Source organism: Sycon ciliatum, chromosome 5 (assembly GCF_964019385.1).
Source record: "Sycon ciliatum chromosome 5, ocSycCili1.1, whole genome shotgun sequence".
In the NCBI taxonomy this organism is placed as follows: Eukaryota; Metazoa; Porifera; class Calcarea; order Leucosolenida; family Sycettidae; genus Sycon; species Sycon ciliatum.
In genome coordinates this window covers 21,736,308-21,750,106 of record NC_088647.1, presented here as the reverse complement: position 1 = coordinate 21,750,106, position 13,799 = coordinate 21,736,308, and the positions used below count along the sequence as shown (strand labels likewise).

The 13,799-nt window shown below is 47.6% G+C and overlaps 1 protein-coding gene and 1 long non-coding RNA gene across 2 annotated transcripts in view; both read left to right on the top strand.

Moving 5' to 3' along the window:
- Nucleotides 1-13,799, top strand: part of LOC135818042 (uncharacterized) — a 167,121-nt gene that overhangs the window by 79,875 nt on the left and 73,447 nt on the right. The gene's annotated exons all lie outside the window — the stretch shown is intronic.
- Nucleotides 6,185-9,896, top strand: LOC135818039 (uncharacterized). Its single transcript, XR_010553615.1, has 4 exons — nt 6,185-6,356; nt 7,088-7,210; nt 8,147-8,247; nt 9,482-9,896. It is a non-coding gene; the product is annotated as an uncharacterized LOC135818039 (long non-coding RNA).

Sequence of the window (13,799 nt, the reverse complement as noted above, 5' to 3'; positions counted from 1 at the left end):
AGGTCGCGTTGGCGCTACCATATGTGCTCGCATGGCTTGCCGGAGGCGGATGCTTTCGGCAGGATCGATAATGTGATTTACAATAATTATATTGATACCAGCTATCACTGGTCAGAAGAACATGTCCACCGTGTTATTATTTTATTGTATATATTTGAGGATTTCCCAAAGACGTAGTCTAAATTGAAGGGAGTTCCATTATAATGGGAGGCTGTAGGGTTGAGATAGCAGACAGTGGAGGGCTAATGATTCGTAATGAACAGCCAAGCAAGAGAAATACAATTATGCTGAATGTTCCAGAATGGTCCTTTACTCAATAATACCTATAGCCTCGGGGTATGCCTTGAAATACGAAATATACCGAAACAGAAACACAAAAATTAATAAGAATAAGCGCAACGCTCAAAGAAGGAGGACAGAGGCATGTCAGTGAGGAGTGGCATTGTGTTTGGTGTCAGAGAAGTGCGTGCTAATGTGCACGCGTGCTAATGTGACTGTGAAACAGGGACTGCGAGGCTGTGGCTCTCAGGTCTGCGGGCAAGGCATTCCAGACAGTAGCGGTGCGGAAGAGAAATGACCTCCCGGCGTGTTTCCCAACCCGTGGCAGAGTGAATGCGAGTTGGCGGCGGCCACTACGCGTGGGGCAGTATCCCGCTGCTTCAAAAGGTTCTGGTTGGGTGGTGACCAAATGGAAGAATTCCATAAGGCAGGCGATCTTCCTGCGCCAGGATAGACTTGGCCACCCCAGCTGTTTAAACAATGATGACTTGGGCTCGTCTGATGGGCAAGGGCATCTCTCAAGCCGCATGACTGTGCGAGCTACTCTGGCTTGCAGCCGTTCAAGGGTGAGCCGCTGTGCAGCAGAGAGGGAGGACTCCCATACTGGGGCGGCGTATTCTGCTGTTGGGCGGACATACGTAAGGTACAGCTTCCTGACGATGTCTCCTGTTAAACGGTCAGCCATATGGCACAGAAGAACGCAGCGCTGTCTAAACTTGCTTATTGTCTGTTCAATATGCTCCTGGAAGCTAAGTGTTTCACTCAACAACACTCCCAGGTGACGGTGACTGGTTGACGGCTGGATACCGCGGATGGTCTCTGCAGCTCCTTCCTCAGCGAATGAGATAACAACGGTTTTCGATGGGTTGAGCGGAGTCTCATCGGCTTGCTTGTAAAGTCCGGTGGTCTCTCAATTCCTGCAATTGGGCCTCATGCAGTGCATCAGTGGACCTCCAGTATGGCCTCGGCACGGCCGGTGATTGATTTGCTTCGTCGCTCTGATGCTGACATTGCTCCGGCTGATTTGCAGGCGGAGGTAATGGCGTTGCGAAATGCCAAACGTCGGAGAATGGCTACTGCCGCTTAGGCCTCGGTCACACTACGGCAAAAATGCTGCGTCAGCGTCAGAATCATGAGCTTTTCCATGGCAACTGACGCAACGCGGGAAGTTTGAGCGTCAGACGCTGCTGCGTCTGACGTGGGGAAATCGGCTGCGTTGCCGCTGATGGGAGTGACGCTTGGCGGAAAAACAGTGTCTTTCAAGTAAAATTAGTTTCAAGACACTTTGCTTGAGTTGAGCAGTTATTCGACATTCGTCTCTTCAAGGTTTGTTTTGTTCCCTCTTTTTGTTCGAGATGAGTCCGTGGACCTACGAGGCCGAGGCTGCTCTGCTCCGAACCTGGCGGAAGAGCGAGGCGTTTTCTGAGAAGAAAATGATGTCGAGAAAGGACCAGTTGTTTGAGTGGGTCATCGGCCAACTGGAGCCTGTTGACTTGTGAGTGTTGTGTTGTCGTCAAGAGCCCCAAAAAGGACAACCAGTATGACGAAGTCAGGAGAAACACAGCTGCGATGCGGACTTTTCTTGCCTGATCAATGACACTACAACTGAAAATGGCTTCAAATTCGGAAAGAAACAACAACGATCGTGCACGCGTGGACCTACAACTTTACAAGTACCTTTCGTCTTCTTGTAATCAAAATCAATGAAAAATTCGAAAACTTTGTCCGACAATTTTTTGGTATAATAAGCAAAAGGCCGGTTTCCGTGGGAATCCGTGTCGTCATTGAGTTTTCCTGGTGGTTTTGTGACGTAGACAAATGCGTCAAGCCGCGGCAGTCATGAGCTGCAAAAAAACAAAACACTGTGTGACCCCACGTCTCCGTCAAGTGCTGCGGCTTGACGCTGCGTCCAGCTTCAAACTGCCGTAGTGTGACCGAGGCCTAAGGAGGCTCAGGTTGCTTTGCGTCCTGAGCTCAGCCCATGTCAGCGGGTGCTGTTGGAGATTGCTGCTGATGCTGGCGTTTCCAGTTGGCTAACGGCTGAGCCTCTGGCTGTGAACGTCTTCGCGCTAAACAAAGCATGTTTCCGGGATGGTCTCGCCCTGCGCTATGGCTGGGGTATTGACGGCCTCCCACCAACTTGTGTGTGTGGTAGAGATATGTCTGTCGACCATGCATTGACATGCCCTACAGGGGGCTACCCAAGTCTGCGACATAATGAGCTTTGTGATGTGCTGGTGGAGGTGATGACTTCTGCCATCCCGGATGTTCAAACAGAGCCACCGCTTTTGCCGTTGGATGGTGAACAACTTCACGGCGCTACCGCTAATTGTGCTGCAGAGGCTTGATTGGATATCCGTGCAAGGGGCTTTTGGTCGCCACAGCAAGATGCATTCTTTGATGTGAGGGTTACTCACCCCTCGGCGTCTTTGCTGTCGTGACAGGAAGTCCTTGCAGAGATTTCCCGGAATGAACATCAGAAGAAGCGGGCCTATCTTCAGCGTGTTGTCGATGTCGAGAGGGGGTCATTCACTCCGCTCATATTTTCAACAAACGGCATATGTGGCACGGAGTGCTCTCGTGCATTGAAGAACATTGTTCAGCTGGTGGTTAACAAGCATATTGACCTCCAGTACGCTGTTGTGATGGCGCAGCTACGCTTCAAAATTGCAATTGTTTTGCTGAGGTGGTCAATCAAGTGCCTCCATGGTTGCAGAGCGTCTTACTTGCGGAAGAGAATGGGCCCATCTTTTCTCGACCGATGTCGCCTTTTGTCCATGTAACTGCCTTTGTTATTCCTATGTTGGCCTATTTAACATTAGCATGCTCTGCGGATTTGTAAGCATGCTAATAGCCCTTTCCCAATGGTGCTCGCCCTTTTTTCGCCCTTTTTTCGCCCTTTTTCGCCCTTTTTCGCCCTTTTTCGCCCTTTTTCGCCCTTTTTGGAAAAGCCCGTTTCTTTCGCTGCTTTAAGCGACTGGCGAGACGCTTCTGGTACGCACTGTACTCGCAGGTTGACCTTGGCATAACTGGGTGCGTCAGCATCTACGATGCGGTTATCGAAAAACGCCACCCGGTTGCCTTCCCATACTCCGCGAGCGAGCCAGTTCGCTTGGAGCATAGGGCGACCATTCCTGTCCTGTTCCGGGATGAGGATCGGCTCGATGGTGACGCCGCCGAAGGCACTGTCGGCAAGCTTGGCATCACTGTCACGGAGGTCGTTGTGGCATCTCTTGACAAGGCCACCCTCACGCACAGTATCAAGTGTAGCACATACATGTACATGTAGTATAAGTACAGCTGGACAGCGTTTACCAATATCTAAACTCACTCTACAGAGTTTGGACAGATTTCAATGTTTGCCAAATTAAAGACTGAAAATGGCCGGAGAAACGTTCTTTACTGGTATGGAGTCATAATTTCACGACATTCCTGTTTGTCCATTGCTGTTGGAAATGAACAGATCTGGGTAGTGTGGTTTGAACACAAACTTCGTAACTACACGTACCTGATTGTAGTATGTAAGTTTGACGATGACAGTGTGAACAAGGTGGACTACCCACTGTATGGGAAAACACTACTCCAGGCTCACTGCAACCATACACCGGTTTTCTTTCGCCCTTTATTGCGTTTTTTGGTGAATATCGCCCTTTTTGAGCTTTTTAGCTGAAAAAGTGCTAAAATCTGTTTGCTCATGCATGCGGTCACAGTTTCCGAGTGCTCGATGTGGATGGGCCTTGGCACGCCGCATTTTCGGGGGGGGGGGCAACAAGTTGGTGAAACTTGTACCCGGTGTACAGAATGCTGTAAAAAGTGGGTTTTTTAACTTTTAATACTTCCTGTTTTGCCTTTCGTGGACCCATAAATGGAAGAGTGTGTATTCATTTCTCAGCTTGGGTTCATATCTGAACATGTATCATGGCTATCCTTCACTGAAAAAAGAGCACTTTTTGCCTGTTTTCACTGAAAAAAGCACTTTTTCAGCATATTTTGAGGGACGCGAAAAGCACTAAGTGCGAATTAAAAGAGCACCTTTGGGAAAGGGCTGCATGCTAGGTTATTTAAATATTATCCTGCAAAGTATTTTGTAGGTGCGTGACTACTACGTTATGTACTACAATTGGTACATGACTTAATAATAGCCGTCTGGCATGGTACAATAACCGTTTCTTCTTTTTTATTTTTAATAATGGCATTCCCTTTTACCTCGAATGGTTTACCATCTTTATCACAATTATTTGTGGGGTCAGCAATAAAGGATGTGGAACCCCCACTGGCGAGAGTCAGTGCATGATGACTGGTCATGTCTCTAGCACAGACACATGACAGGGGAACGCCGTCCAGGGGCAAGCCATACCGCAGACATAGGGCGTCTCTGAACTCGGACTTGTTAAAGACAGTACCAGCGATGAAAACGGAGGGGGAGTCCCAAGCCATGTCGACACACCCCCTTCGCCAGCCACGTCCACCAGGACCCACTGCTGATCAGATAGGGAAGGCTTGAGCTGTTCCAGCGCCTCTGTCTGCTCTGTTCGATGTTGGACACGGACCTGCGCTGCTAAAGTCCGACAAGCTGAGATGACGTCCGCGACAGAGCGTTCGCCCAAACCCACCAGTACACATTCCACCATCGTATCAGTAGCGCTGCGGCACAGGAGATGTTCTGCACCAGCACGTACATTCGCAATACGCACCGCAAGGCCTCCATTCCTCACAGGCATGGATAACAGATGGCGCAAATCGCCATCAGGAACTAAACTGTGACCAGTCAGTGTAGGCAGCAAATCCTCGGCAATTACGACGTCCAGCGGCAAATACACAGCCGGATCAGCAGGGATCACATACTGTAGGTTAGTCCAGCGGGACTGGAGGGACACAGTGAATAAATGATAGGCCGCCTGCGGTTGCGTAACAGCTACTTCAGCTGGGCGCCGGACCAGACGGCAGAGATCATCAACACGACCACGCACCCATTCCTACTCTGCTCTGTTTGCGTATAGCATCATGTGGATGAATGTCTGGTGATATGCACATAGCTAACTGCTACATCACACTCATAACGTATACACTGTAGTGCAGCTTACGCATGGTTGATCACACAGTGAGCAATGAGTCCTGGAGGCACGAAACCTACGTCACAATACCAGCCAAGTCGTCGATGAGTGTCCGCCTATGCACCAGACACTACCTGATGTACAGGTATCAGTCAGCTATGTGAGTATCATCAGCCATGCATCTACTAGGCCACGTGCGTAAAGTATAGATGATGGTGGTGAGAGAAGCATGACTCTTTACCGGTCTTATCTGAAGCCAAGATTAGAATAGAATTACTTAGAAGAAGGAAAGGACCAACGGTTTACACCGCAGTATGCGTTGTTGTCCACTAACTTATTGCCAAGATGATGTAGGGTCAGAACGTGTGACAATTGCCACAACATTCACTGATGATACTGACATTCAACGACCTGACGTTTGCCTCGATCACTGACCAACACACTTCCAGCCGGTCATAAAATATTAATTCCATTCATTCCGAAAACAACCGTGAAAAACTGAATTAGTTTTCATCGCACACATGATGTCATTGCCGTGACAACGTTGACAGGATCTAGCAGCTAGATCATAGACGTGTCAATGAATGAACCAGTGATTCACTGACTCCATTCCAGGGAATCGGTAGTATTCAGTAGCACTACAGTCGTTCCTTTTTAATCCAGCACTTTATAAACCAGCACCCTCTATAAACCAGCACCCTCTATAAACCAGCACCCTCTATAAACCAGCACCCTCTATAAACCAGCACCCTCTATAAATAGGGACTCCACTGGTCCGAAAAATACGTACTCATTTTTCTCCAGAGTTTGTACGGGAAAGCTGGGTCGCGCGACTTGGGGGGCTTCAGTCGATGCGCCAGAGCGAAAAAAAGCCGTTTTTTATTATCCCGGTCAGCTCATTTTGTACAGAGGTGAAGATGACGATTCCGTGAAGAAGTAATGGCTGACGTTGTCGAACATTCAGACCCACTGGAGGCGTTCCACAGCCTGGAGCCCGCCGATAAGGAATTCGATGTGACTTGAGTAAGTACTAAAGTGATCCGTAATATTTTTGGGGTCAGCTATTGAGCCATTGGGAAGTTTCGTGTTGTCGTTTTCTTACAGTACAGTCGTAGAAATTTCCTCCCTCCTTTGGTGCTCAGCCAGTAATGGACTCCATCACATCTTACACAATATCCGAGATAGCAGAAAGATAGTCCCAACCAACCTGTGTAAAGATCTGGTCATGTCTATGTCCAGACCTACTGCTAACTCAAATGGCACGAAATGAAAGAATTTTTTTGTGATACGTGTAAAATCCACGAAAGTGACATTTCATCACACCTAAGTTTCAAAATATCCCAGGTTACAATAGTTTCTCGCCCATATAGCAGCAGATGGATTGTGTTTCCGGTATATCACCATTTTCAGTGGAAGTATTGTGTTCCACGTCTATCCATGCTCATTGAAACTCAGGCAAATGTGTATATTTGTGTATTTCAGGTCAGAATTCGTAGCGCATTCCATGTTTCTAGCATATACGCCATAATTCCAGTAAACAAGAACACGCACGCATCACCTGTGTGCACATTGACTCAATCTTGGTCCAATTCGTTGCTGGTTTCTTGCTTTTCAGTCTCCTCAAATGAAACAACCTTTTGCTTACTGGAACTGTCGCATTCTTCCCTCGCGGAGGTGTTGTTGAAAGTGTGGCATTTTAGCCCTGGCCTGCATAACAGATTTGCCTTTTGCACTCGCATTGTATGATCCTGCAGCCGGACTTGCACCCACAGCCTTTTGTCAGGTCTGTGACAGGCTGTCTGACTGCTGCAAGATGTTTGTCAGAGCCTCACACCATGACTAGGTCATTGGTTCTTCACCATCCCTACCTTGAAGAGGTGGGTAGTTGATAGTAGATTTTGTTGCTTAAGTTAAGCAATACTCCAGAGACAACAATTCCAGTTCAGCTGAATTCCACGTGTAGGTTTTACGGCCCCGCCATCACCTGACTCCTCGGTGAAAGATCCCCATCAAATTACATGTTTGTTGTACATTTTGAGTCTTGCAGTCGTAGTGTGATTTCGTCACAAATACACGTCAACTGGTTGTACAGCTTCATGTTCCACTACATGTACATGTATTGGCAATTCAGCATTGCAGTGATACTTCAGTACACTGTATAGCAAACCTCCAATACCAAATTGGTCTGTACCGATATAGCGTATTGCATGGTGCAAGGTTCTGCATAATAGTACAAGTACTTTATATCCCGTAGTATGTTACATGTATATCCATACTGTCAGGTGTCCGCATAACCCAACCCCACAACCCACAAGCGTGCAACTCTGATTTGCGGACTATGGGCTGATTCCCCAGTTCGTGGATACGTAATGTGGGCCGAGCGCAGTGCCAGAACCCACGTGCAGTCGCATACTCTTGACGTCATGGACTCTTGGTACTACTAGTACTTCATACTGAAGTTTCACTGTGTGGGGAACCCGCCTGTCTGTGTTAGTGTTTTGCTTCGACGTCGCTTTGTCTCAGTTTCTTCCTCAGTGCTTGTTGTGATTGGCATGTGGCAGGCAAATGGCCGTGGAACTTCAACAATTGGGCTCTAATGTGACCACTGGATGGTAGTTGATTTACATGTTGGACTGGTGTGCCACGTAGCCTTCTGCTGGCATCCTGGCACTACATTTTGTTGCCAGGGTACCTCTTTGTCGATTTTGTCCACAGACACCACGCTTACACTCGGCATGTATACATGGAGCTGCAGGTCTTGAATGCATTTCCCTTTTGCTATGTTCACCATTGTTATTCTGTATGTATTGTAGGTATTATGGCCAGCCGTTACTCCCCATTGAGAAAAGATCCCTGCAAGTGTACTTGACTGGCTGTATGTGTCTAACACGTCTGCAAGCACCAACTGAAGTGGGTGAGTGCGAACTGGATGACTTACTGTAATGTCGCTTATGAAAGCCAGGCGTATTTCTGTAGAAGCCGGTGTGGTGGCTAGGCCTCTATTTACATTATGTTGCATTATGTTTGTAGTCAAACCAAACTTTTTATGGTTGCCGATGCAAAATCCACACTATTCTGTCCCCGGGGAAAATTGCGATTCTGCGGCCGCGTTTTTTTGCGATTTTTTAAATGACCGCGTTTTCCGCGATTTTCCCCGCGTTTTTTGAACTTTTTTGTTGCACTACACGTACACACAGTGCACTGTTCGGTCAGCAACGTCTCATCGTGGCGGCTTTTTACTCAAATATGACGAGTGCTTACACCAGAGACTTGTAACTGATTGATTTTACTACATACTCACTGAAAATTGCCGCACTTCAATATTATTCACATATTTACCGCAAATGATGCCATATTATGCCGCGTTTTCCCCGCGTTTTTGCGATTTTTTCCCGCAATTTTCCCCGAGGACAGACTATTGTGCTAATTGCCTATCTTGGAACTCAGGCTTGTGTTCAGAACAGGCTTCTGCATAAGACAGGCTTTTATAGAAAGCAGTGGAGTAAGTGAAGGACTGTTTATACAACTTGTAGACACCACAGGTACTACAGGTATGTGTGTGAAGCTTCATTCCAGGGGAGAAAACGAGAGCGAGGTGGAATTGTCACCATCCAATATTGTCCACCCTCATGACCATAGCTTGGGGTGGATAGTCTGACAAACAGGCAATAAGTCCTTTATTCTTAGTTTCTCGGTACTCTCCTCCACTGTACATTGGCCTGCTGTAGGTCAATTTGGTGGATAACTTTGACAGCTGTGTCCATAGACTTGCCCTTTACTACATCGTGTTTTGGGGTTGCATTCGTCCTCCAGGGTTGTGTGTAGGCACCTGGACAGAGCCTGGTGCAGATCTTGGGTGGTACCCAAACGGCTCACATGAGCATGATGCCACCTTTCTTAGCTTTGGGGTATGCAGTAGGAATGTGTGCCACTAGTCCCTCCTGCATCAGGGACAGTAGAGTTAGTAATGCTTGTAGCGGGAATGTTATGTGTCGGGTATTCGTCAAAGTAATAATATATTTATGCCATTTTAATAGCAAATAATGTTGCTCCATTGTGTAACAGTTTGTCTGCTACTACTTATACTCCGTCAAGCATTTCATCTTCTGCATGGTATTGTACTGCTTTGTCTGGTTTATTGCTGCCAGGTGCTGCACAATGATCGATGCACGTAATCATTACCCACAGCAGTGGTGTCGGTCAGTGTGGTGTAACTACCTTCCTCAACAATCACCAGCTGCTAGCTTGTGACAGTTTTGACAAAAAATAGTCGGTCTCTCTCATTCCGTTATCCCTTTGTCGACTCTGAGGAGATGCTCAACAACCACATAATTTGGTACTTCCCGTTTAGCCTAGTATTTGCAGTATTTGCTTCCTACACCAGCCACAGTGCTTTTCTTCCCACGTTCTTTTTTTCCGCTGGTTTGGGATTATCTTTTGTGTTACATTCTTTCGTTTTCTGTTACATCCTTTTCCTGTTCTTGTGTGTTAACGTTTCAGTGGAATGGTGCAATGCATTTCCAACCAATACAGTCATTCTGGTCGAAATTGGATTCAACTGTACAGGTTTCCAATGCTTATGGCGTACTTCTGATGTATTCTCAGTCGTATTGAGGACACATGGGTGGGTAAACCGCTTATAGGGCGGTTCTCATCGGCAGCAGCAGGTACACTGGGACCCACGTGGAGATTGTGGGTGGTGTCCAGCTAAAGCTTTCGTGCTTTGGCCTATGCCAAGGGCATGATACGTACCCTGTGCATGGAAAGACGATGAAAATCAGCAGCTTTGCAAATGCACCTCTACAGCCCGTTTCCGCAGTGACACACATTGTGGCTGTTTTTGATCCGTCAGTACACTATGTTTGCTGGCGCAGACATGTGTCAGTATTGTCCGGTGCTACTGCTAACTCAAATGGCACGAAATGACAGGTTTCTCGTCGCTCGTCAATGGCTGAAGCCTTTCTTCTTACAAACCCGCCCGCCATGCGAACGGTTTAGCAAAACCACCACCCTCGCTCATGCAAACACTAGGGCACACGTATAGTATCAACGGAAAATGCACAACAATGCCTCTGAATACTCTTCTTCTTGAGAAAATCGGCATTGACTGCCCGACTGTCGATAAAAAATACGTCTCCAAAATGCAGCTGTTTGCATTTGAATTTTCCCGCGCTTTGGCATTTGGGATAATAAAACTACCTCTAAACGTCGACTTTTCGCAAAACGGCGCATCGCCTGGCTTCAGCCGCCTTGCGCTGGCATATGGCTGTCATGGGGTCAATTTTGAGTGCCCAGTCGGATTGCCTAGATTTTCCTGCGTCGAATGAGGGTTCTCAGAAGTTTATGCGGCGAAAATAGGGTTTTCTACGACGTATGTGAAGATTTCGGCATCAATTTTGAAAGTGATCCCGGCTATCCATGGGTTTCTCGATACAATATTCGTGTTCAGCGTCAAAAAACCCTTCGGAAACAAAGGGTGACAAGATGGCACGGCTGAAGATCACACAGCGCAAAATGTGTTTTGTGAAGGTGACTGTCAAGGAAGTCGCGCATTTGCAGTTCGCCGATGGATGCGCTTGAGCAGAAAGACAGTGTCAATGATCCGTTCTATCGCTGGGGATTTTTATCGTCCCAGTTGCTCAGTGGAGCTCTGCCATCCCGCGAGTTTGTAGCAAGAGGATTAGTTGTGGACCTTTACAAATTTGTTTGTAATAATTCTTCGACGCAGCAAGACAAGGAGCGCGTTCTCTTCAACTATTTCTCTGCCCTGCTTCAACAAACAACGAGTGCATCTGCTCCTCTACCGTCAGTGTCCACCGTCTGGTCAAGGGCAAAGTCACTGGTCGCCAAGCGCACAACTCTGGCAAAAAGTAGTTCACGCGCGTCTGGGGCTCAAGGTCTAAAGGAGTTTGATGAGGGTAACTCAAATATTCTATGCTTTAGAAGTCGCACTAACACTAGCACTAGCACTGGCAGTACCAGTAGCTCCAGTTCCAGCACGAGTAGGGGGCAGTGTGGTGAAACTGTATGTTCAGGGAAGGGTGTGTTTGATCAGGATGTGAGTGCAGATGTATGTTCAAAGCTGGCAAGTGAGTGCCATCAGTTGACAGAGAAACTGTCCAAATTGGAGGGCGAACATGTAGATGCCAAGACAGTAGCGAATTTGCAAAGGAGAGAGAAAAGAAAAAGTTTGCAGGTGACAGAACAACGTGCAGAGCTAAAAAAGATTAAAAAAGAAAATAGAGAATTGGAAGAGGAGGTGCTATGCAAGGATGATTTGAAGACAGAGCAGCAAAGGCTGCGTAAACAGGTTGTTTATTGGAAAACAGAGTGCAGTAAATTGCGGCAGGATCCGGGTGAGGTTAGCGGCAATGTAGAGAATGAAGATCTCCATGAGCAATTGTTGGATATGAAAGAAAAAAATGCTGAGCTTGCAGAAGAAATAACCAGATTAGAGAATGAGCAATTGGGAGAGGTTGTAACGATGGCTGGGACACGTTACAAGGTGTACACAGCAGGTGTGCGGAAGTGTTGCCTTGATTTGTTATCCAGGAATGTTGGCATCAACAATGTTGAGCCCGTTATTCGTTCAGTTGCGTCACTATGCGGCAGATCCTTGGGCAGACTACCCAAGCCATCAACCCTAGCAGAAATGTACATCGAAGGTGCATCTCTTGCACAATCACAGCTGTGTGAGGTCCTTTCTTCAAGTGAGAATGTCACGTTACATAGTGACGGAACGACAAAATTTGGGCAGAAGTATTTGTCATTTCAGGTTGGTGTGGGTGATGACATGTATAGCTTGGGAATGCGAGAGGTTTTCTCAGGCTCGGCCCAGGCAACCCTAGATAAATATGTGCAGATCGTTGATGATATTGAGCGGGTTTCTGGCGAGAGGGACGCAGCCATGAAAATCACAGCAGCTTTGAAGAACACTATGTCAGACCGTCATGCAGTCCAAAAGTCATTCAATGGTCTTTTGCAGCAGTACAGGTGTCAAATTTTACCGGCAGTGGTTAGTGGTTGGGCGCATCTGGGGGAGGCTGAGCAGCAGTCGATGTGTAGCATGCATAACTTTTTTTGTGGTATGCATCTTGTTGTGAACATGGCAGAAACAGTTTCTGAGACCCTCAAAGTGTATGAGAACCTTCACTTTGGAGGGAATGCAGCGGGTGCAGCTTTGCTACCTGCGAACCCCGCCCGCACCTCGAAAGAGTCCGGAGTTGTGCGCCTGGTTAGAACTAGTTGCAAAGCACTTGAAAAGCACGGATCGGAACAGAGCGGATATCCAGAGGACTTCGCGGCGTATCTGTCTTCACAAGGCATCGATGACGTTCCATTGGACACTTTCCGTGGAAAAAGATTCAACATCCTGTTCCACAATGCCGCCGGGGTTTTCTACCTCAACCAGCACATGTCTTCATTCTTGGAGAATATATTTGAAAAGCCGAATCTGCTGCTGCAAGCCGTCGCCGCTGATCTTAAGGAGCCTGTCTTCATTGCTGGTGTCCGTGCTCTTGGTCTCGTTGATAAGCACCTAACATCACCTCTCTGGCGTGTGCTTGAAGACAAAACTGTGTCCCTTCTGGATATGAACAACAAGTACCACAAGCTGTGTGAGTTTCTCCGTCAACCTGATGCAGCAGGCTTCATCACCGGAGAATCTGTGCCGTTTCCAGAGGTGCCCATTAAGAAAGATGCTAAATGGTTGAGTTTGGTTGCGCCTGCTAACAATGATGCAGAAACAATGTCCATATTGCAGTGCCTGTTTTCTGCCTTGCTGGTTCTTGTACTCCGTTTGGTGGCGGATCACCTACCTGGAGGTCACTTCCATAAGCCCTCGGAGGAAGTTCGTGAACAAGTTGCGAAGGTCAGCAAAACCAATACCGTGTCTGAGAGAGACTTTGCCATGCTCGACCGGTTAATGCGCGAAAAACCAAATTCATCAACAGCTGCTCTTGAAGGCATGATCTTGTACAGCCACAACAAAACGGATAGCTGGTTGCAGGAGAAATCGGCCGATGAGTTGGAGGAGCTGTTTCAGAAGGCTCGCCAGTGCAGCCCTCAGATGTACCAGGCATTTCGGCGAAGACGGCAAAGCATGCTAGAGGATCGGAGACGGGCTCTGAAGCAGCAGGAGAAGGAGGTAGCAGAGAAGCGGAAGAAGAAATCTCTGGCAATGGAGACACTCGTGGAAGAGATCACCAAGTGTGGGCTGTTCAAATCTGTGGCTGAGGTTGATGAGGCACTGTCAAAGTGCTCGTCGGAAACAAGCCGTGTTTCTGCTTTGCACCTGCAGCTGAAATTCCGGAAGAATGTGTTGTGCCAGGAAGCGCCATCCTCAACCTTTGCCTTCTCCAAAGACGGCAAAAAGCACTCCAGTGAGCAGTTGCGTGAGAATTTGCTGTCCCTGCTGCAGAATACCGCTGCTGAGACAGTCTGAGCTGCGTCCGTCTCCCACAGATT